The sequence below is a fragment of the Dreissena polymorpha genome, chromosome 8, assembly GCF_020536995.1.
Source record: "Dreissena polymorpha isolate Duluth1 chromosome 8, UMN_Dpol_1.0, whole genome shotgun sequence".
Lineage (NCBI taxonomy): Eukaryota > Metazoa > Mollusca > Bivalvia > Myida > Dreissenidae > Dreissena > Dreissena polymorpha.
Genome location: NC_068362.1, coordinates 31,823,618 through 31,847,269, shown reverse-complemented (window position 1 = coordinate 31,847,269; position 23,652 = coordinate 31,823,618). Strand labels below are relative to the sequence as shown.

Genomic DNA, 23,652 nt, shown 5'->3' with positions numbered 1-23,652 from the left:
AAGACTCACGACATTTAACATAAGGCTAGTGGAGTTCATTGATAAATTTTAAAGGTTCTTGACAAAGACTCATATACACAAGCCTCGCTGTTGGAATACGGAGCTTAATGCATTCGCGTAAAGTGACTGTCCAGATAATCCCAGATAAGCCTGGAAAGTTCGCACAGGCTCACAAGGTACTAATCTTGTCGCTTTTATGGATTGTTTCGAATAAATGAAGTCTCTTCATAATTTCAAAATGAAATTCCAGTTAATGCGAAATTTGTCGTCACCGGTTAGACTGTGCGGACTACGCAGGCTAATCTAGGACGACACTTAATTCACATGCATTAAATCCAGTTTTCAGAGAGCGCGGCTCATTTCAAAAAGAAGGTTATATTAAGCTAAGTATTTATTACATTGTTGATGTACTAAAAGGTGTTTTTTTATATCCACTGCAAAATGTTTATTTTTTATAAATGAACAAGTTTTCTCGTTTATTTTTTTTTAATTGCACAGGAAAACGCGAAAGTAGTAAAATTGTTATGAAAGAAATGTGGCGATTGCATGCACACTATCGAATAAAGTAATGAATTGCAGTACCAACATGCACACTATCGATTAAGGTAATGTATTGCAGTACCAACATGCACACTTTCGATGAAGGTAATGTATTGCAACAAACTTGCACACTATTGATTTAGGAAATACATTGCAGTACCAACATGCGCACTATATAAATGTAGATTAAGGTAATGTTTTGTAGTACCAACATGCACAATATCGATTAAGGTACTGTATTGCAGTACCAACATGAACACTATCGATTAAGGTAATGTATTGCAGTACCAAAATGCACACTATCGATTAAGGTAATGTGCAGTACCAACACGCACACTATCGATTAAGGTAATGTATTGCAGTACCAACATGCACACTATCGATTAAGGTACTGTATTGCAACAAACATGCACACTATCGATTAAGGTACTGTATTGCAGTACCAACAAGAACACTATCGATTAAGGTACTGTATTGCAGTACCAACATGCACACTATCGATTAAGGTACATGTAATGTATTGCAGTACCAACATGCACACTATCGATTAAGGTAATGTATTGCAGTACGAACATGCACACTATCGATTAAGGTAATGTATTGCAGTACCAACATGCACACTATCGATTAAGGTAATGCATTACAGTACCAACATGCACACTCTCGATTAGGGTAATGTATTGCAGTCCCACATGCACACTATCAATTAAGGTAATGTATTGCAGTACATGTACCAACATGCACACTATCGATTAAGGTAATGTATTGCAGTACCAACCTGCACATTATCGATTGAGGTAATAATGTATTGCAGTACCAACATGCACACTATCGATTCAGGTACTGTACTGCAGTTTACATCTCAATAAAGTGCTCATTTATTTCTATCTTTAAATGAGAAGAATATATTGAACAAGTTAATGTGTTCAATTTGACGATTTTACCAAACAAATCGAAACTACATGTATATACATTTATGCGAGAAAAGAGGGATCATTTTAAAAGATCCCTGTATAAGGAGAATATCCCATCGATATGCGCCTTTCAAAAAATAACTTTTCTTTGGAAATATGTAGACTTACAATTGAAACACAACACGCAGTGTGCACAATGAATCGATAACACAATGTTGTACATGCTGAATTCTAACATGACACAAAGTAGGATATGATGAATTCTAGTAGTATATGATGCATTATTACATGAGTCAAAGTAGTATATAATGAATTTTATCCTGCCACATAGCAGTATATGATGAATTCTAACATGCCACAAAGCAGTATATGATGAAAACTAACATGCCACATAGTAGTATATGATGAATTCTAACATGCAACAAATTAGTATATGATGAATTCTAACATGCCACAAAGCAGTATATGATGAAATCTAACATGCCACATAGTAGTATATGATGAATTCTAACATGCCGCAAAATAGTATATGATGAATTATAACATGCCACATAGTAGTATATGATGTATTTTTACACGACACCAAGTAGCATATGATGAATTCTAACATGACACGCGGTTTGATTTCAATATGATGAATTCTAACATGCCACAAAATAGTATATGATGAATGCTAACATGCCACATAGTAGTATATGATGAATTCTAACATGCAACATAGTAGTATATGGTGAATTGTAACATGCAACATAGTAGTATATGATGAATTCTAACACGAAACATAGTAGTATATGATTAATTCTTACATGCCACAAAGTAGTATTTTGCTGAATTATAACATGCCACATAGACACATATGATGCATTCGAACATGGAGCAAGAAAGTATATGATGAATTCTAACATGTCACACAGAAGTATATGATAAATTCCTTCACCACACAAAGTATTATATAATGAAATATAACGCGACACGCGCTTTGATTTGAATATGATGAATTCTAACATGTCACAAAGTATTATATAATGAAATATAACGCGACACAGTGCCCCAGATAATTATTTGGAAAATAGGGTTTTCACCCATTGATTTTGAAAAATAGGGTGATTTCATTCTCGAAAAAGGGTGAAATGAGTTATAAAATGCAAACCTTAAAATCATCGCTGCTTTACTTCAGTTGAAGCTGCGCCCTTGTATTGATTCAATAAAATTGTAAACTAATATAATTAACTTAAATAAACTGATATTTCATAGCGTCTTTAATCCTTGAAACTGTCCATATATAAATATAATATTGAAACTTAAAAAAAAAACTGATGTTAACTGACATCTTGTAACTGTCAAACATATCAACTGATATTTTGGCGCGACTATCGCGGGCGTCTTTCAACCTCTTTGAGACATTTTTTTTTCGCATTATAAAGAGAAAATACCGAAAATAAGCAAAGCATTTTCGATCGAATCTATTGTATTGTATGCATTAAATTTGTCGAATTTGCGTAAAAGTCAAATTGGATGCGTTTTCAATACGCATGATATTGTATTTCTTTGCGTTTTTAAACATTTTAATAGGGTGAAAGACGCAGATACGCAGCTTATCTGGGGCACTGACGCGACACGCGCTTTGATTTGAATATGATGAATTCTAACACCACACGCGCTTTGATTTCAATATGCTACATTATAACAGGACACGCGGTTTCATTTCCATCGAAGGAATTGATCACAGTTTATTCAACACATGTTGCAAAGTAGTAATTGAAAATGAATACATTTAGAAACGTTTGTTTACATGAGCACTAAATCAAATCTGAAGAATTTTGTCTTTTGAAACATGTAATTTATTGAATTACACATTGTATAACTGCTGTTTAGTTATTGTGTTTTGATTGATTAAGTATATGTAACGTGTCCTTGAGTTTGTTGGCATGCTACTTATTACATTTATGAAGCAGCAATAAACATGGCGCATATTGCGCTTTCAGCTCTATGTGACTGAACCTGTCGTTATTTTAGTACACACTGTATAACTGCTATTTAGTTATTGTGTTTTTATTGATCAAGTCTATGTAAAGTTCGTGTTAATGTATTACTTATTGAAAAAACTGAACATCGAACATATTGTGCGTATTTCTCACACACAAGCATTAAGTGAAAAAATACTACAGTCGTAATTCAAACGTGCAACAACTGTTCTAGACATAAATATGCATGTTTGGAATAACCATATCTTACAGACGCATCTTTTGATACAATCATGTCTTGAAGACGCATGCATTCATGTTTTGATTGTCTTACGGACATATGTATTCAAGAGTTTGAAGCTGCACGACTCTGCACTCGCATGGAAATTCGAGTTTTGATTCTTTTATCTAGATGTCGAACGAATGAGTCATATGTGTCATCATCAGCAATGCCATCATTATAATCATCATTCTCAACAGCAACATTGCCATGTACCGACCAGGCAGAATCAGCAGACTCATACCATCTATCGGCACGTATCCGGTCTAATATTCGGAATCGCTTCACTGTGATATTCCTCTGTACAGTCAGTTCTAGTTGGACGGGGATATAGTCTTCAGGAGGAAGGAAGGTTAACTGACTCCAGTTATGTCCATATTTGCATCGTGCACAACCGAATTCCAGCTTGCTCTCAACTGTCTGAGTACACGCAGACAGTGCCTTCACTAGGTCGCGTAATTCTGGCGGAGATATTGCGGTACAGTAGAAATTGAAATACTTCAATGACTGAGGTAGTTGTATGTCGATATATGCAAATACATGCAATGTAAGCGTTTCAAGCAGCGTTAGCGATGATATTGACTGTGACAACAACTCAGCATTTTTTAGTTTCAAACTTTTGCGCACATCACTTAAACTCAGACGCGTGATATGCAGACCATGCAGAGTCTCCGGCAGATAATCCCACAAATTCGAGTCAGCAACCACTCTCATACTAAGTGTTTCCAGCTGTATAAGCGATTGAAATAGCTGCGACCAATGCCAACTCTTGCATCCTTCTAAATTACAATTAAAGTGAAAACCAAGACTCAGACTCTTGATATTCAGCCCGTGGAGGGCCTGAAAAAAAGCGGGAGCCTCAAAGTCAGGCGCGTACATCATTTCAATAGTAAGCGTTTCCAGCTGTGTAAGCGATTGAAATAGCCAAGACGATGGATTCACTGCCAACGTTTGCATCACATCTGCTATGGAATTATTCAGACCCAGACTCTTGATTTTCAGTCCGTGGAGGGCATCACACAGATAGAAAAGTCTGCGATACTCCAATGTAATATTTAACGTTTCAAGGTGTGTTAGAGAAGCTAGAAACTGTGCAAACGACAATAAATTATGCACATCTGTGTCCTTCATACTCAAACTCTTGATATTCAGACCATGTAGAGCCTCCCAAAGACCGGGACTGTCGTTGCTTTCCAGCACACTGAGCTTTTTCAGCTGTTTGAGCGAAGATAGCAACTTGTGCAGCGATGCCACGTGATTAATGTCCAAACCTTCTCCACTGCCAAACAGACTTAGACTTTTGATAGGCAGACCATTCATAGCATCCATCAGACAGGGCTGGGCATTCAGGTAAATACAAATAGTTTCCGTATTGTTTGATAGGAGAGCCTGCGACAACATTGATACCTTATTTACTATCAGACCATACCACACACTACCTACACTCTGTCCACTATCTACACTCAGTGTCACACGATTGATAGTAAGGCTGAACAGATTGGGATTGATATGAGACCTTCCATACAGTTTAATGTTAAGGGTTTCCATCTGTACTGACTTAAACAACAACTCTACAATCTGGGCGTTCAATCCATTGGGAACACTTACACTGAGATTCAGACATTTGTTTACGTCCGTCGTTATATACCCACTTATCCAAATATTGAAGACTCCCTCTATACGCGATAATATGTGACATTGGTTCAGGAAACACTCCACCTCATGGTCCAGTGTCAGAAGCGTACTGAACAAACTGTTCAGACAAGTGGAGGAACACTCGATATCACACAATGTAATGTGTTTAATAGAGGGCAGTACTGGAATTGAACTGTCTAGAACAATCCAGACCGACTGTTTTGATCTCCAGACCGGCTGTTCTGATCTAGCAGCACTGTCAGAATCTGTAAATATAATTACATTCATAATGGTTAAGATCAAACTTAGTTATGTATTATTCGCTTTGTATTTCTTGACCGCAGAACATATATAATAGCTGCAATTTCGTTCGCATTTGCACTGGATATCATTAAATATGAACAATGTTGCAAACTAGAAATCTGTCCAAATATGTAAGGAGTTTACTTGTTATAACCTTGACTACGGGTAACACGTATTGTATAAAATGTCTATATGTCTATGTCCATTACGTCTTTATAAATTAGGCAAGCAATTCGACATACAAGTACAGGGGCCGTAGATCTGGACCTAGCTTTCGATCATGGCAATACACACTTTGTGGGCCCTGTGCATATAATATGAGTTTAGTTTACACTTTTATGAAAACTGTGATCCTATCATTCACCCATCAAAACATAATTATTCACATAAGTTCAGGCTGCGAGGTCCTCCGTTTAAATACAACTGTGCAGAATATCCAATCTGGAAAAACTGTATACTCGTCCTCCTCCTCATCATAATACGTTAATATATAAAAACATATACATGGAGGCAATAACTAGCAGAAGTGAAGTAATACATGACACCTTCGCTTTTTCGCCTCAAACAAATATTTGTTGTCTATAGCTCAGACTTATATTAACCAAAGGGGCCAATATGATCCATATGTCCATGTGTTTGTTATATGGTAATCATATGCCTTCGGAAAGCGGCCAGTTCTTACTCAATAGGCATAATCTGAACAAAAGTTTAATACCAAAATCTGTAAAGATGAATAAATGCATAACGGTAAAAGTCAAACTTAGTTATTTATTATTCGAGTTGTAATTATTAACAGCAAAATATATATTACAATTGAAAGTACGTAAACAATTGCACTGAATGTCATTAAATATAAAAAGAAGTTGCAAACTAGCAATGTTTCCGAATCTGTAAGGATTTAGTTAATTTGTGAAAGCAGTGGACACAACGAACACGTATTAGATATGTAACCCATGCGTTTAGTTAGGTGCTCATTTATTCAATTCTTGTTGTTGACTATGTCTTTATGTATACGTTTTGACACATTGAATTACCACGCGATTCGACATGCATCTACAGGAGCCGTAGATCTGAAACTATTTTTCGATCATGGCAATAAAACTTTGTAGGGCCATGTGTGAAGAATAAGATTTCAGTTAACATTTTTATGAAAACTGGGATTGTATCATTCACTTAACACACTATCATTATTCACATTATTTCAGGTTGCAATGGTATCAAATTTCAATGTACAGATTACCAAATTATGAAACTTTGTAACATCGTCTTCATCGTCATTATCATCATATATTAATATATTAAACACATTAATAACTATCGCAAGTGAACGTATGCATACCACCTTCGAATCTTTGCTTCGGATAAATAGTTGTTGTATATAGCTCATATTTTAATTACACAAAGGGGCCAATATGGACCTAAATGACGTACCGATGTACCATGTGTTTGTTATACGGTAATCATATGCCCCCGGTTTATGGCCAGTTCTTACTCAATAAGCATAATCTGATCATAAGTATGATCTCTGGGTCGTGAAGCTTCGCAAAACATTTATTTTATTTAAAGTCTATTTAAATATAACTCATAGGGCGCTACCTTTTTAAACCATTTGGCCATTATATTTACACTAACGTTTTAGAGGAAGACCACTATCTGATAAAACATCCATTTTGGGTATATGTAGTTTCAGGGACAATACTTTTTGAAGTAATAATATACAAATCACTTGATAATTTGAGCATGGCCGTATTTGATCCCAGTGAAATGACCTTTACAAGCGTGCCGATGAGCACGATACAGTGCTACATATCACAAATAACACCCTTTGGTCTTGCTGATTCAAAAATTCTCTTTGAATGTCATTTTATTACTAAAGTATGTATAAAACATGATGAACACAATCACACTAAATATTTCATTAAACTGTGAATTGGACCGTTTTATAATGTCTCATACCAAATATCAAATCTATGGGACGCTTCCTTGCGGAGATGTTTTTCACTGATTATCACCCAGCAGTCGACCAAAAAGATTTTGAAAACGTTCGAAGAAAGTCACTCAATGAGCGTTTTAGGGAATTCTAAAGAAATAATATCCGCCAGTCCATTCATGTTGCCAAATGACAATTACATATTGCTAAATGACAATTGCATACTGCTAAATGACAATTGCATACTGCTAAATGACAATTGCATACTGCTAAATGACAATTGCATACTGCTTAATGACAATTGCATACTGCTAAATGACAATTGCATACTGCTAAATTACATTTGATTTTTTTGCTTTATTGTATTTGTTACAAAATAACTGCGTCTTCCTTACGTCTTTATGCTTGTTTCAATCAGTTAGTGAAATATTGCTTGCATACTTCTTTTTAATGTTAAGTCGATGAATGTTAATCATGTATTCTATTCTCTCGAGTTAATGACGAATGAATTATATCTGTTAACTTGTTCATGTGGCTAATTCTTCTTGTTGCTGAAATATTATCATTTTAATAGTAAGTATTGCTAGAAAATGGCATTTTTTCTAAGTTAAACTAAGCGAAATGAATAAGCACAAGGCAGCAGCTCACATGACGTAAACCGAATGCCGAATGCATTAACCCTTTGCATGCTGGGGAATTTGTCGTCTGCTGAAATGTTACAAGTCTGCTGACTTTCTAAAATTAGTATTTTCTTTGATTTTTTTTTAAAGAACACTATCAGAATAGCAAACAGTTTGGATGATGATGAGAAGCCATGTACTGTGGCGTCTCATCTGGATCTCAACTGTTTGCAAAGGCCTTCAAAATTCGGTTCCAGAACTGAAAGAGTTAAGATGAATGCATTAGTAATACTGAATTCATACACGACGGAGAACCAGAGTTGTCGTTCGTTTACGGTTGTTTTCGCAAAAGGTTAATATTGAGAACGGTGTTGTATTATATATCTACCAGATGAATTACTCTACCGCGTCGTTTCGAACGTTATTTCCACTGTTCTTATTCGGGTAAAGGTTACTTGTTTAGTGTACTTGTTTATTAGGTAAATTGCATACGATTGTAATCCCTGCTTCGAACATAGAGTTGTCATTTGGTTTGTGATTAAGGTCTATTTGAAGTTAATGGACGTAATCTTGTTTTCATTTGTAAACACGTCCCATAGTATTGTTGTAACGTAAGAGGGTTACGATGATCGAAACGTCTAACTGTTGGCTTGTTTGAATTTAACTATTAATTTCATTCTTTTTCATCGCATATCTTCGTAATATTGTTTTTTACTAGTTTATCCCTAAGACGGCATGGAAATTCATACAAAGAGCTAATTAAAATGGAAAGCAATGTAAAACAAGGGACAAAATTGTCACAAAACCAGGTTTTCATTGTGAAAAAAAACTGATAAAGGGAGACAACTCAAACTGAACTTTTGAAATGAACAAAGAAAATTAACCCCCTTTGTAAGTTTGTTTTAAAATAAATCTATTTTTAGTCGTGGCGACCTTGACATTGGAGATATGCACATGAATTATTTTTTTTTTGACCTTTGACCATGAAGGATGACCTTGACCTTTCACCACTAAAAATGTGCAGCTTCATAAGATACACATGCATGGCAAATATCAAGTTGCTATCTTCAATATTGCAAAAGTTATGAGCAACGTTAAAGTTTTCGGACGGACACACGGACGGACGGACGGTCAAAATTTGTGTGCGTATGGAAAGGCATTGTCCATATACACATGCATACCAAATATGAAGGTTATATCTCAAGGGACATAGAAGTTAAGAGCATATTTCGAAACCTAAACGCAGATTTTGAAACCTAAACGCAGACCCCTACTTCAAGGTCAAGGTCACAGGGGTCAAAATTGTTGTGCGTATGGAAAGGCCTTGTCCATATACACATGCATACCAAATATGAAGGTTATATCTCAAGGGACATTTATGGCCATTTTTGACCTTTGAACTCAAAGTGTGACCTTGACCTTGGAGATATCGACGTAATTATTTCGCGCGACACACCGTCCAATGATGGTGAACAAATGTGCCAAATGATTTTAAAATCTGACAATGAACGCATAGTTATGGCTCGGACAAGCTCATTTATGGCCATTTTTGACCTTTGAACTCAAAGTGTGACCTTGACCTTGGAGATATCGACGTAATTATTTCGCGCGACACACCGTCCAATGATGGTGAACAAATGTGCCAAATGATTTTAAAATCTGACAATGAAGGACATAGTTATGGCCCGGACAAGCTTGTTCCGCCCGCCCGCCAGCCAGCCAGCCAGCCAGCCCGCCCGCATTCGCCAATCTAATAACCAGTTTTTTCCTTCGGAAAACCTGGTTAATAAGTATGCACAGTTACCTCATTTACAAACAAAAATAATTATGTTTTCTGGAATTGAATGGTTTCTCTTTTTCATTTCAATCTTTGCCTTAATGTAAGTTAAAAACACAGGCAAAAACACCATACAAACAAACACATCAAGATGTTAGTACATGTAGTATAATGGGGAGGTGAAGATTTCACATAAAGATGGTACTTAGATGATCAACACAGATAAGATCATATTTCCTTGAAAAAATGTATATAAACTTAGATCAGTTAGTGTAATATCTGACTACGTAACAGTTATTATATATCGAATCTATGATTATACTACAAAATGGTGACTTGTTTTTATAAATAAAAAAATAATGTACATGAATAAATTTGCAGATATGAGCCAACAGCTAAGAGCAGCTGCTCTTTTAAGGCAGGCAGCAGATTTGTTGAATGTCAACACATGTGACAGGAGTACACAGTACCAGCACCTACACCAGTAACCTTTGTCAGTAGCACAAGTTCTGCAAAGGCAAATTTGCACCCGACAGTAAAAGAAGGAGGCATGCACATGCAAATACAGGAACTGTGGCAGTGTCAGCACTGGACTATTACACCCAGGTGTAATCAGGTAGGCATCACTAAAGAGGCCTGTGCTAGATAGTTTGGAACTACAGTCTATACCACACTAATTCTTTTCTTACTGTAAAGATTTTTATTGTTTCATAATATTAATGCATATACATCTTATTATACTGATCAAACTTAAAGAAGTCATTTATTATTGAATACTTCCTAATTATTGTTTACGTCTTGTACTTTCCTGTACTTTCAATGTGTTCTTGAAACTCCCTACAAAATTAATGATTAGGAAAAATGCTTTTAGCAACTTACTCTAAAAAGGTTTATGTAATGAGTTACATAGTTTATGATATTTCAATCACTTTTGAATTAAAAAAATAATTCCCAAGTGTACCAGTCCGTTTTTCAATTGGGCAAAAACATCGCTGCAATACAGAAAATCAGACTCCACAACACGGCGTTTATAAGTACTGTATACAAATTAACATGTGTATCAAGTTGAGTCAAGTTCAAACTGCACAGGTTATACCGGTAATTGCTGGTATAAGTTATATAATTAAACTGTTTTTTTGCACTTAAATCCAATGTAAATAACTATAATAATTTATCAGTTATACAATTGCATAAACTTAACGTTTCTTAATAAGGCCTAAGCTCTTGCATAAATCAAGCTAAATATTAAATGATTTTAACTTTAAAAAGTAAAATGTGTTGCATTCACTTCCCTACTGTAAATGCAGTTCCTGGTTACAACTAATGACCACCTGTCGAAGAAGTTAGACGTTATCAGGGAGAGACACCATCACAAAGGTGAATCAGATTAACTGGAGCTACAAGCTGCTTAAGAAAAACCTTCAGGGACCAGTCTAAATGTTTCGATAATGATAATAGAGTGTGTTACTTGTATGTGTTTTATTGCTAAGAATTTTGGCTACTCTGTATCCGATATCTAAAGTGGTATTTTATTAAAATTTAGAAAAAAATAAGGTCAATCTTAATAAGAAACATTCTGCTAGTTGGAACAAATTGAACTGTTTATTCAATCATGCAGCAATTTTGTTGTTTGCCCTTGGAGCATTTGGCATGCTTAAGCTCAACATAATATTAGAGAAATTGATTTATTTCACATTATTTTACTTATCTTGCAATGATTTTACAAGCATCTTTTTCACACATCTTGTAGATTGGTAAGCAGATATGGTCTTGCTAGATTTCAATGGTTTAGTTTTTTAGTAAAAATGTCTTGCTTTTCTATATTGATGTGCTGACATTTAGACATTAGTTATAATTTGTATGCAGTGAACAGCCTCGGTTAAGTATTCAATCAAATTGAGCCGTGTTCTGGGGAAATTGGCTTTATGCATGTGTGTGAAGTGTCGTCCCAGATTAGCTTATTTGCTCCACACATGCTTATCTGGGACAACATTTTCGGCCTAGACTGGATTTTTTTCTTCAAAATACTTTCTTTGAACGAAAAAATCTCATAAAACCAGAAAGTGTCTTCCCTGATTAGCATGTGCGGACCGTACAAGTTAATCTGCGACAACACTTCAGGAACATGCATTAAACCCCATTTTTCCAGAGCAATGGTCAATTGTATTTATTTCCTTTCAATATTAACATGTCCTTTATTTTAGGATCATACAGATTTTAAATGCCTATTTATTGTAAGCTGAATATTCAGTTATAACCAAAACGTGTCATATTAAAGATATTTGTTAAGACAGGACCCTGAATTCAAACATTTAATGAGGTTATGTGCTTTTCCACACTTATTCTTTGTCTTTTATAAGTAAAAGGTTAACACTAGCAACAATATAATCTGATACCAAACTGTTTTCCATATATATTACTTATTTTACATGAAACAAGTTAAGATGTGTAAAAAAACAAAATGACGGGTTTTAATTTCTTTGTGATTTTATGCATTTATTTTACACAAATTATAAAACCATGATGAAGTATATGTAATTAACAAATATAATTCTGTTTATTCAGGCTTTCTACTGCCTCTCCATAAAAAACTAGGGCAAAAGTAGGGCAAGATTTTAGCAAAAAGTAGGGCAAAGTAGGAATTTTTACTGTTAAAAAGTAGGCAGAGCTACAGTTAAGGTGCGCATTTGCGTAAATACCCAATGTAAAATTGCCGATTACGCATAGAAAAATAAAACCATGCGTACCGAAACCCAATTGAAATATCTGATTACGCATAGCGTATTTTTCCTTTGCATAACAAGTAAATCTGTCCAGGAAATACCAGGGTCCGAAATACTCTGATTCTTTCCGCTTTGTCCAAGCGCTTTCAGTATAATTTTCAGCACAATAAGGCCACGACTTTTATATTTCTTGGTTTACAAAACCGCCGACCCTAATTTTTGGAAAATGGGAAAAAAAATAAAATCGGAAAATCGTCTTTTTTATATATATTTTATTCCCGACCGCACTGAAAAACGAGCGAAACGAGAAAAAAAAAACGATCCGGTTTGAGTACGGTTGCGAATAAAATCAAGTAAGTACAATCAACGATTGGTTTACATATATTACAGAGATCGGGATATTTTTCAATGTGACACAGTATGTACCAGTCCTTTTATGGGCACTTCTCAAAAATTATTTAATTACAGACAATAGGAAAATCAGCGTCAGTAAAATGTCGACCGCATCAAAATTTATTTCCGAGTCTGTGACGCAACTATATTGTTTAACATGTTTATTATATTAAACAAACCCGATATTATAGTAGATAAAAAAGTATTACCTTGCAATTTGATAATTAGTATAAATAATCCAACACTGCCATTATTTACGATATATGTGTTTAGGAATTTTGTAAACCCGTCCGCCATAGTTTATAGGAACTGTACAGAAAGTTTGGAAATCGGAACAAATCGGTATATCTCGGAAAATCATTGATAAATGTATTTGTCGTTTTAATGCTCAGGGCCGAGTAATTTCGGCAAATCGGAACTCAACTTGCGTAAAACACTAGCTCAATTATCCGTTAAACTCCGCCTCCGTTCTCTGCAAAAGATTCGAAGGCGGAGCTATGCACGTGCTATAATTATAATTAAATTGGAGGATTGCAATTGAGAAACAAACGCACGATTGGTTCGGCATGTTGATTGCTAGACAAAGGAAGCCAATTTTGTCGGCGCGAAATTTGTCGCTTTATTGCTTCAGACAGCAAGCGGCTTTCCTTTGATGACGTCAAACTGTCAATTCACACAGACTGCACATTTTCGTAAGACTTTAACTGCATGGCTCCTTGTTTACAATTCCAGTAAAAACACTTGCTAACATTAAACTTTGGATTAAATTATCAAAATAAAGCAAAAGCCAAGTTGACAAATATGATTGTATTAATTCGCGTCAGTTCAAATATGACGTTTTGCTTTGTAAATCAACGAGTTTTCATGACAACAACAACTTTACCGCGACGACGCGGGGATCGATCTACCTCGATTTTTTTTCATGGACGATGTCATAAGTCCAATAAGAGCAAACACATACTTTGTGTATGAGTAGTTTATCTTATATAAGATTTATGCAACGGGCATCGCATTGCATAATGGTGCGCATCGAATTACGGAAATGAAGCGCAGTTTTTCGTTTTAATGGGAGAAGAACGCATGTCATTTAATGGAGTGTTTAAAATTGCCTGATGTTACAAAAGGTGCTTTTAGGTGACTCATTTCATTTGAAGATATAGATGTGTTTCATTGCATAATTTGATTTTTCGTCTCTGTGTTAAGGTTATAAAAGATATGATGTCTTTGTTCTGATGTTATTAGTATTAACTTATTTTTCCAATGTTTTTTTTTTTTTTTTTTTTTCGACCGCCCGATGGACCATTTTCAAAATAATTTTTGTAAACCAATAAAAAAAAAGTCGTGGCCTAATACGTACGGAAGAAAGCGTCTTTGTAGCTATGTGTTATTGTTGTGAAAATGTCGAAACCGTGAGGCCTTAAAAATGGAAACATCGTATCCCAGGCACAAACAAACTAAATTTTAAGATATTTAACCGCGGGCAACACAAAATCAGAAGCGGAAAATATAGTGAAACTAATTTTTGACTATATTGTGTCGGAGGCAAGCGCTGTCAGTGCTTACATTGTAAGATAACTGGTGGAAAAAATCGTTGAACTTTTATTTTAAATCAAGACTGTATATTATGGATACATCTACATAAATACACAAAATCTGTGAAACTAATCAATTAAGAGTGGAACTTCAACCAGCTAATTCAGGCAAGCAGGTGAGAATTTAAGACAATGAACATACCCAATTTTAATACCAAAGTACCCAATTGTCAATTAAAGTAGTGGGTACCGACTTTTTTTTACCCAATTGAATATGAACATACCCAATTGAACTCAAACGTAGTGGGTATTTACCCAATTACTCAGAAAAGTTATCTGGAGCTCTGAGTAGGGCTAAATAAGTAAATTATTACCATTTTTCAGCTGGAATTGCAGTTAAATTGATACATATCCTACTCCATGGCATGCTGTGAGATTGCCTTGTTCTGCCCATCCTTGAAATACAGGCACCTGAAATTTGTATTTCTCATTTAACATCAATTTACACAATGGAATACAATAATGAACATGACATTCAAAACATTAATCTTATCTTATAAAGCACACTACAAAAGCCCTTACTATTAACCCTTTCCTCCATGAATATGTACCAAACTAAACCCACTATGAATATAAAAGTATTCTTGCACTAGTATTAAAATAAAGAATTTTTTCACCACAGGCAATAGTGATTATATTTGTATTATAATTTTATAAGCAAACAGAGACTAAGGTCTATTCCGTTTGCAAAGGTGTTTAAATGAGTATACATGGAGTAAAGGGTTAAGTAAAATTAGTTTCAAAGCATACGGGTTGTCATTATGACTGCAAACAAAGGATTATTTTGGATAGTAACCTATTAGGCCGGGGATCAAGGGGGCTGCCCAGGCCCCCTTGTGGGTCCAGGGCAAACCCTGGTAGGGGGGCCAGGGGGGGGGGGGGTCGAAGCTCCCTGACGGAAAACAAATTCTAGACATTTTGAGGGACAAAATACTGCTATTTTCAGAGCACAAAAAGTTAAAATAAGGTCTAAAAAGAAGAGAAAATTTTAAGATTTTTACATAATTATTTTTAGCATACTGCACAATGTAAAAACATATTATATTGATTGACCTTTGCATGTTCCAATTCTATCCATTACCCGATAATCCAGTATTATTACGATTTCTTTTTTCAAAACCAAAATATGGCGAGTATTGACGATGAGTGTGTTAAAGAATTTAGTAAACTCAAACGTCTGCCATTTAAAGTGATATTATGTGCATCTAGCAGTTTATAGGTGTCTATCGCAACCGTTGTTTATTTTAAGTGTTTTACTTCATATACACTTATATTTGTTAATGCAGCATCAACATACAAAAACAATATCACGGAATGAGAAAAAATAATGCATTTAAATATCAACCGTACTTTTGTTTGACAACTGATGCATGCATGAATGATGTGAACCTAAATTTAGTTTGAGTGCAGATTCTTTCATACGACACAAAGACCCAATTTTGTTTTACGGATCATTTCGGCTTAGAGGAAGGGGTGAGTCACGTAAGAATATCGAATATAAAATATATTTTAATAAACAACTGATAGCAAGATGAGTTGCAGATAATTGGCCAGCAACCTCCTTTTAACTAACTCTTTTGACCTGTTTATTCTTTACAGCTCAATTCAACAGTAAAAATGCCCATAATATAACTTTTATGCAAATGCATATACACATGTACAAATTGAATGATTAAGAGTGGTTACGAGTAATTTTCATGTAAGTGAAACTGACTAGTTATAGTATTAAAATGGACATTTTATGGATCTAAGTGGTTAGCATGTCACTGCTGCAATATAGCATTGACACAAAGCAAATCAAGGCTGTTCAAAGCAGTTGGTCTATGCAGTGTCTTATATCAAACTACAAATGCCATGGTGTTAATCAAATTCTAATCAATTTATATATTTTAAAGGGGCCTTTTCACAGATTTTGGCATATTTCGAAGTTTGCCATAAAATGCTTTATATTGATAAATGTAAACATTGGATCTTAAAAGCTCCAGTAAAAAATCAAGAATAAAATTTAAAAAAAGGAAAAAAAGTAGCCGGTACCAGGGCTCGAACCAGTGACCCCCGGAGTCCTGGAGTTAGTCTGAAGTAAAAACGCATTAACCCTCTCGGCTATTCCGCCGGGTATGCGTAGAGTAAGTATTTTACACCTTATATAAGCAATCTTCGTAGTTTCGTAAATTTAAACGACAACAACAGAAATTCTCCAAATTATTCAATCGTTTCGCGTTGCAACGCTTTATAATTTTTAGGTTTTCAAATCGTCAACAGATACATATAATGGCTATATTGGATTATGGTAAATGTTCAGTAATACTGTTTCCTCACAAATATCATAGCTAAAACGAAAATTTGCGAATCTGAAACAATTTTTTTCAATTTTGTCAATTTACCAAACCGTGAAAAGATCCCTTTAAAGTAGATGTGTGTTCATAGGACAATGATGCCCCCACAATTTGGCTATGTCGCAAAGATCGTTTGCTAAATCAGTGGCCATAACTCCATAGATATTCGATACACTAGCATTAAAAACTCAGGTATATAAGTTCACATGCTGACAACTATTCACTGAAAGATGGCTCTAGCAGTTATACTTTTGAGTTCTGACACAAACTTTGGGCTGTGGACAGCCAGATGGACAGACAGACAAACAATGGCAAATCACCCCCTCCCTTTTTTGTGGGGTCATACAAAATTATTTCAGATCAATATGACAGTTAGGAAAAGCAAGCTTTACATATAAACTTAAATTAATTTTCTAAGAAAGGAAAGCAGCATCTGCAATTACAAATTTAACCCATAAGGTATAAAACGCAGCATGACATTTGTGGGTACATTCAGTTGTTAGCATCACTGGGCAAAGTAAGAAACTTGGCAGTGTAAAGTCAAGATGAAGCGTGCATATCTGTCACCTCTATTTCATGAAGCACATATGTTATGATTAGATAGAAAATACATGTATTTTCACAGTGTAAAAAGACATTATCTTACCTAAAGACCAGTATGTCTGTACTGACTAGCCAAGGAACCATGGTGCTTTCAAGGATGGACTTCACAGGGTGATCCCCAAAGCACATCTGAACTTGACTCATTACAAAAGATTCATAATGAATGGAAATTCTGCAAAATATCTAAAGAAAGAATCATGTAAGCCTTCATTTTACATTTTATTTATTTTACTTACAAAATGAAAAAGTAGGGATAATAGGGCTATTTTTGAAAAAAGTAGGAAAAAGTAGGGTTAAGAAAAAAAAGTAGGGAAAAGTAGGGAAAAGTAGGAAAAGTAAGGACCAGTAGAAAGCCTGTTTATTTATTGTTCATCCAAGTATTTACATATAATCATAAAGTAGTGCAATCTCACATGTATATGTAGGTTTTTGACTAATACTGCACCTGTGTATAGATTGTTTTGAAAACAATTGTATGATCATGTTAAAGTTGCATATGTCTAGTCATAAGCATTATGACGTGGGATACACTTGCAACAGGACCAGAGTGATCATTTTGTTTTCAGATGATGTTTATGTAATGTGTGTTTCATCCTTGTATTTATTTAACCAGTATTCCATGTAATACATATATTTCCTAATACAATTGTAAAAGATGTTATTCAGTATTTATATTATGATGACACTCTATTTCATCCTGGATGGCTTCATCCACAGTCATTACAAGACACACAGCAACAACATAATTGAGCCATGGTCTGGAAAAATGGGTCTTAATGGATGTGTGTCAAGTGTTGATCAGGGCAAATCGGCATGGAAATTTTACCTTATTGGAATTGTTCGGTAAAAAAGTCTCTGGCGAAAGTGTCGTCCCTGATAAGCCTGTACTGACGGTACAGGCTTATCTGAGAAAACATTTTGAGCACATGCCTTGAGTTCAATTTTCCCAGAGACAGACTCAAATGTTAAAGCAATGCACCATTCAAAAAATATATCCAAATGAAGAGCAGCAATAGTGGTTTGCAATTTATTGAAAATCTCATAATTGTTCAAATAAAAAAAGATTTATTCATAATTTAAAACAAGATGCAATCATCTTTCCAAAACAACACAACAATTGGCATTTCATGTAAACTTTAAAAGGCTATTCACACTATATGATACATTAAACTGGTATTTATTATAAACAATACCATACTAAAGAAGCACATACAGTTCTCACTATTCTATTCATACCAAATCATATTGATTTCAACACCAACTACCAAAATCAACATTCCCATTTGCATCTTTTAAAAAGTATAAGTATTTTAAATGCTATTTCAAAACACAACCTATCATGAAATCAAAATGTTGACTGTTGACGAGGCACTGTCATGTAAACCTCTTTCTTAAAATGCACATTTTTTAGTCATCAAGATAGAAAAGTACAGTACCTCTCCGAATCCTTCAACATATATTGGTACATACAAAATAAACACAAACTCATGCTGATGTAACATCCGGTGATATGCAGTCTTATTACTGGTTATCTGCTGAAACGCCCTTTATACAGTGTGAAAATTACATAAAAATATTATTTCATCTAAGACATTTCTGGCTGAACAAAAGCTTTTTATAACAATACACATATTCCACCAGGTACATATCAACAATTATATTTTAAGTTATATCTAAGAAAACGTTGATGTTTTTTTTTAAATCATTACCTCAGATGTACAAATTCTTGTATATATCTATAAAACAAATTCATTTTAAACTCATTTTTCAAATTTCTTGAATCATTAACAGTGTTTTCCTAAAAAACTTTAATTCATGTATTTACATGATTTTTAGTATATACATTTAGGTAATAATAATAGTACATAATGGTGTTATTTATCATGTCTTTTGCTTGTTCTAATTGAGCAATAATTAAAAAGCAACCGAGAACTCTTTCAAACCAAAACCCGTGATTAGTCATGATGCGGTAAATCTGACGAGAAAGAGACCCATATGGTGTCGGTCACTTCACTGCCATCACTGCGTTTTGAGCAAGACCAAGGTCCTACAATGTTGAAAAATAATGTTTAAGAGCCTTGTCGGGCGAATGGATCTTAGAATCTAACTTCAACAGATGCGACCAGAAAATCTGCATCTGCCTACCTGTCTGCCATAAAGTCACGTTAGGTTTCGTGGTCTCATAAGGGGACATTACTTCTTATAAGAGTGTACGGATGGCAGAGGCATATCTGCAGCACCGCGCTGATATGTCCTAAGACCCATTTTTGCAACAGCTTCTTAAGTGAATTTCTCCTTTAGACATTTTTTTTATCAAAATCTCAAAGATAACAAGCTGGTATATATTTTGTATAACTTGTTTAAAATGTGGTAGAATATACTATTAAAGGGAAAATAAACAAAAACACTAAAAGAAAATTTAAAATCAGATACACTAATAGTAGAGGAATCGTTCGTAAAATGACTATGGGCTATTCTGTAGATGAATTTTAACATTATTGTTTTCACAAGAATAGCTGGATGCGGATGTTCTGATATTGCAGTGGTATATTGAATGCCTACTTAGGTGAATCTAACTCAATGCTGTATTATCATGACAAAACCTCATAAACTTTGAAAAACAAACACACATACAAGATATGCACTCACCTTGGTCAAAAAGGGTGTCCTGAATCTACCATTAGAATGATTGCTGGATTGACGACACCAGGGCCTTGGTTTAACATTTTAGAAGATCAGCATCGCATTGAACGCATGTTTTAAAATTGGCAAGCAACATTGGACACAGCCGGACCTGCAATAACACAACAAACATGCGGATTGTTGATGACATTTACCCTTACGCAAACGCAAGACTAATTTACCCATCTCTTCAAAGTCTTTGTTCATGTTAAGGTAGCGCACCCCTAATGACTTATCACGATTTATTATACGGTCATTGCCTATCTTCAATTATCGGTTATTTCTAAGTGATGCATTTATTTTCAAACTTTGAATTTTGATATATGTTTACCTTATTCCTTTAGAATACATTATTTTCACAATACATATTGACTTTGCTCCAAATATCATCTGAAATATACGATTTCGCGATTTCTTCAAAGATCAACGAGCTTTTTTACCTGTTTACTTTTGGATATCTAATTTAAGCAGGCACTAATGTGAAGTTGTCGCGGCTGAGTGGTTCAGGTGATGGACTAGAAATCTTTTGGAATCTTCCCGCGCTGGTTCGAATCCTGCCGATATCGTATACTTTTTGCGACGCGTTTTATTTCTTTTCTAACGTAATTTGATTTAAAATAGCATATAAGCTAGGTTTATTGTTGAATATGTTGAAATTTTTAGGCATATCCTTCAATTTTTTTAAATTAAAACAACGTTTTGGCTAAGTTGGGTGATTTACTGCTGAAAATACGAATGATACATGTTGCATTTTTATTTTTATTTCAAAAGTAAACGGTAAATCTGTCTATTTCTTGGTAATTTTGCTGTTTATAAAGTTTCTATAAAACTAAGTTTAAAATATAACATGAATGATACTTTTTAGAATTTTATAACACTTTGTTTTTTACCCTCCCAACTTTCACTTGGCTGAAATCACTAACATATCATGGCGCTCTTCCATAGTAAAAAATTTGTAAAAAAAAATGTCTGTAAAAGAATACTTATTTCATCTTGTTTAAACTTTAAACACCTTTACTGCATCTGTACACACCAACTGCATGCCCATATTTGGAAATTTGAATGAATTATGGAACTTTTATATAACCCAGGGGTGAAAATAAACTGGACAAAAGCCGAGCGTGGGGTGGTTTTGAAAAAATCGGTATATTTTTTTTAAAAGCATGGAAAACCTACCTACAAATGTGTTTGTAGTTCAATGAAATGATGCTGATTAATAAAATAATTAATTAGATTATAATTGGATATGTGCTCATTAGGGGTGCGCTACCTTAAAGTGACAAAGGAACAATACTTGACTGATAAATTCGCTTTATGCTCTTGTTCAAATTTAAATATGTGGCATAGTACCTCATTTTTATGCCCCAGGATCGGCAGGTATTTCTGCCTGTCTGTCTGTCTGTCTATTTTGTCTGTCTGTCTGTCTGTCTGTCAGGTCTATCACTACTTTATAAACTGTACGCTGAAGTTTCTTTAGCGAGTTACAACACGACGACGATAAGCTTTTGAGTTCCTGTCATAGCGCAAATAAATCACAAAAAGTAGAACTTACCTGGGCATCATTTTTCTCAAAGCGTTGCATCATTTTTCTCAAAGCGTTTACAACAGGAATAAGGTGTCGATAGTGGGAATCCAAGCAAAACAAAAGGCATTATGTCGACGGGTTAGTTTTTTACTCTATCTTCGCTTTTTACGAAGCATTCCAGAAATAGTCGATGTTTCACGATTCATTGATACAGGGGATTTTGATTTCGATGTTAAGAGTGATCTCCCGGCAATAGTAATTTACGCTGCAATAAGCGCTGGAATTATGTTTTAATACTGGTTCTCCTTTCGGATTGTGAACTATTTATAATGGCGGTGTATGCAAAACCGAAGACTAATTCTTAATCAAAGACGCAGTAGCAATCGACTTAAGCAGTAAAATTGATCCACAAAAATATTAACAGCTTGTTAGATTGTGTAGCACCATAGCCAAATGCACATAATTAAACAAAGAACGCAGTTAGAATAAGCATTAATACAAATTCCAAAAGTTCAACTGCAGTTGTCAATAACTCACACGAAGTTAAGATATATATACAGTCAACTTATCAACATGCGACATTGAGATGAAATGTTTGCATAGCAAATGTAACTAGGCAAAATGCAAATACCATGCATCAGAAAGCATATGACAGTACTTAAAATGAGAATGTCGTTTAACATCATGAATGGACTGGCGGATATTCCCTTCCATAGTTAAGAAGATATCGTTTGCTAACAATCTGTATGTCTCCTTTAGTGAATAGTCGGATATACAAATGAGATGTATTGTATATTTACCTTTAAGCCAAATGTCGTTGCCGCGTAGATCTAAATATTCCAGCCTGTGGCAGGATGACATGTCAAACTCAATATGGGATGTAGGCTCAGCTGTTGCAGGTGAACCACCTCTGACCGCAATATCATCATCAGAGTCACTTGTAATATCATCATCAGACTCAATTGAGATGTCCAATGACAATAGATTACGTGTGTTATTTTTCCAGACGCTGTGAAGGTCTCTGACATCGTTTTTCAAGCCTTTCAAGCGACTTAGTGTCAGGGCAATGTTAGTTTGCTCATTGGCAATAGCTTCTCTGTATCCTTGTAGTATGATGTCACAAAGCGTATCCTCAAAATAAGGAAAATAAGGTTTTACACGAGCTTTATTGCGTTCATCCATCATGCCAGAAAGCTTATTCGCTGACATGATGTCTAGTCCACACAGAAAGATGAAAACCTGGGACACGTCAAGATATGCATTCTCGTGACGGTCAAGATATCCGGAAATGACATCATCAATGAGATTGAGATGGGTAATACGGGCAATATGATACGCAGCCAGGAATTCCTGAATGCTCTTATGAATAAATGAAAATGTCGGGAGTGCTCTTAATGTAGGTTCCTGACGTTTTGCTGATAAAATACCGGATTTCAGTGCAACATTGTTTTGGTCTAGTTCACCTAAATTATATTTCTTCAATTCTTTCGTTGTAAATACTAGAGCTTTATTTTGTGTATCTGAAAACAACAAATCAAATGCCGCTTCAGCAAGTCTATTCAAGTGTTCAATATTGGGCTGTATATATTGGGTCTCTGTGAAGCATCGATAAGTTGGCTCTTGAAATTCCCTCGGTTCACTGGTCGCCTTCTTAAAAAGACTGTCCAGCAAGAAGCTGTACATTTCACACTTAGAGCCCTTAAGTTCAGTTCCTTCTGCCCACAATTGTACAATCAGACACAACATCATTGGGAAGTGCAAAGGCTCTAACAAGCCATATAACATCATTGGGAAGTGCAAAGGCTCTAACAAGCCATATTTCTGTACATACAATT

General features: G+C 34.9%; 1 protein-coding gene and 1 long non-coding RNA gene across 3 annotated transcripts in view; both read right to left on the bottom strand.

Annotated features, from left to right (window-relative positions):
- LOC127841392 (uncharacterized) overlaps nt 1–23,652 on the bottom strand; it is a 605,785-nt gene that overhangs the window by 135,978 nt on the left and 446,155 nt on the right. The gene's annotated exons all lie outside the window — the stretch shown is intronic.
- On the bottom strand, nt 18,759–22,846 carry LOC127841406 (uncharacterized). The gene is made up of 3 exons (XR_008030966.1): nt 22,618–22,846; nt 20,260–20,404; nt 18,759–19,657 (listed from the first exon to the last, which is right to left on the bottom strand). It is a non-coding gene; the product is annotated as an uncharacterized LOC127841406 (long non-coding RNA).